At 41.0% G+C, this 2500-nt stretch overlaps 1 protein-coding gene across 5 annotated transcripts in view; it reads right to left on the minus strand.

Moving 5' to 3' along the window:
• The window catches only part of rap1gap2a (RAP1 GTPase activating protein 2a), a 224941-nt gene that overhangs the window by 93075 nt on the left and 129366 nt on the right, over nt 1-2500 (minus strand). The window lies entirely within an intron of this gene.

Consider the following 2500-nt stretch of genomic DNA (forward strand, 5'->3'; position numbering starts at 1 on the left):
TGGTGGAAAAAATGTTTATTTTTTACTTAAAGGACGACTTCACCCATTTTCAACATATCTTCATATAATAGGTCCTCACTAATGCTCATGATAAAATAGTACTATTTTTTTCTAATCAGTCTGTGTCTCAGAGGAGGGCTGTAGACAGTTCAGAAACCCGCCTACCAGTGACACCATCGATGGGGAAATCAAGCTAATAGAAACTGCAGGCTTTGTATTCCTGGAAAAGTGAAAATAGATCCCATTGTTCTCGCCTTAATAAAAATCTGAATGAAAAAATTGTAATCTTTTTGGAAAAAAAAAATCCTGCCTAACGATGATGTCACTGGTAGACAGGTTTCTGGACTGTCCACAGCCCTCCTATGAGACACAGACCAAGTAGATTATTTTAAAATAATTTTATCATGAGCATTAGTGAGGACCTATTATATGAAGATAGGTTGAAAATGGGTGAAGTCGTCCTTTAAGTAAAAGCATCAACACTGCAATGTAGAAATACAATGCAAGTAAAAGCACTCATTGTGCAGAATGTCCCATTTCACAAGTTATAAAAGTGTATACAAATGTTTTGAAAATAGCCAATCTACAAGCTCACAATGTGTTGCGATGTACAGTATATGGGGCTGAAGTGGTTAATGTGTGTTTTGTTATAATAATCAAAACCTACAAAGTAACTAGTAACTAAAGTTTTCAAATAACTGTAGTGGAGTAAAAGTATAATATTTGAGTCTGAGATGTAGTGGAGTAGAAGTAAAAGTACTGAAAATTGGAACTCCATTTTACTCCAGTAAAAAAGTAAAAAATATACCTCAAAATTGTAATTAAGTACAGTACTTGAGTAAATGTACTTAGTTACTTTACACAACAGTAGAGGATAACAGTACGAACAAACAGCTCTGTAACAGTACGGGTTCCCCAACCGTAATGCAATGGTTCCCAAACTGCAGGGTCAGACTCGGGACAGTTCTACATTGCATTAGTGATACTTTTACTTAAGTAAAAAAAAAATTGAGTACTTTTCCCACCACCCATAGCCAGACACTGTACTGTCCCTCCATCAACCTCTGCTCTGCTGCTGATGTCCTCATCGTACCAATTAGCTTCAATCCACTAATTACATTTGTCATCGTTTATCCAATCATTCAGTAGGCTATGTTTGTGTGTATATACGCTTGTACACGCGCGTGTGTGTGTGTGGGTGCGCGCACGCACGCACACATCTGTGTGTGTGTGTGTGTGTGTGTGTGTGTGTGTGTGTGTGTGTGTGTGTGTGTGTGTGTGTGTGTGTTGTTCTGTGTATTGATTACACCGCGGGGATAAGATTATACCAGTGGGATGGTGGCATTATCACAGAGAGAGAGAGAGAGAGGGAGGGTGGGAGAGGAAAAAAGAAAGAAAACAGGCAGGCCATTGTGTGTGTGTGTGTGTGTGTGTGTGTGTGTGTGTGTGTGTGTGTGTGTGCGTGCGTGCGTGCGTGCGTGCGTGCGTGCGTGCGTGCGTGCGTGCGTGCCTTTTTTTCCATACTTTTACTTTTTTCCCCCATACTTTTACAACTATTGTACTTTTACTCCACTACAATTATTTGACAACCTTAGTTACTTTGTAGATTTGGATTATTAATACAAAACATGCATTAACCACTTCAGCCCTATCTACATTTCGGCCATTTGAAAATAGCCGATCTACAAGTTATTTGTATACATTTTTTTTTTTTGAAAACTTGAGTTATTTCTACTTTTGGTACTTTAAGTACATTTCGATACCAATACTTTTGTACTTTTACTCGGGTGCATTTTCAATTCCGGACTTTCTCACCTGTAAGGGCGTGGTCACACCACACTTTTATTTTACCTATGAGGCGGAATCTGCCAATGCTTTATCAATGTAAATGCGTGGATTCATGGCATTGCGCATCTTTCCGCTTGCTGCGCACACCATGCGTTTATGTGCTCTATGCTGCTTTTCCCTCTCTGTCCAATCGGGTGAGTGGAAGGCGGACCGTCCCAATACTCAGGGAGTGACATGGTGCTATAGCGATAGAGCAACTGGTTGTAGCTGTTGCATGGGAGGGTCCTAGAGATGCACGGATCGCGGTTTTAGCCGCGGTTGCCGCAGTTAACCGCGGTTTGGGTGGATTCGGGTCAATCAAATATAATTATGAATTCATATCTGATAAACCGCGGGTGAAATATTGCGAAATAAATTAATGACATCTAATATATCTATCCATAAAATAGCTAAATCTCTGCGTGCTTGTGTCTGTGTGAGTGTGTAGAGCAGCCTCTGTGCGATGCGATCACAAAGTGCATTGATTTAGCCCATGGAATCTCGGTGTGTCTGTTTTCTTTTTTTTAAACCGGTGCTGCGCTGAACAGCGCAGCAGAGCAGTGCGCTCTGTATGTTGGATACCGCATCTATGTTGGATGCCGCACGGAGTCTGTATGTTGAGCGCAGCAGACCAGTGCGCTCTGTATGTTCAGCGCAGCACCGGTTTAAAAAA

This window comes from Gymnoscopelus microlampas (assembly GCF_963454915.1).
Source record: "Gymnoscopelus microlampas genome assembly, chromosome: 8".
NCBI classification, from domain to species: domain Eukaryota; kingdom Metazoa; phylum Chordata; class Actinopteri; order Myctophiformes; family Myctophidae; genus Gymnoscopelus; species Gymnoscopelus microlampas.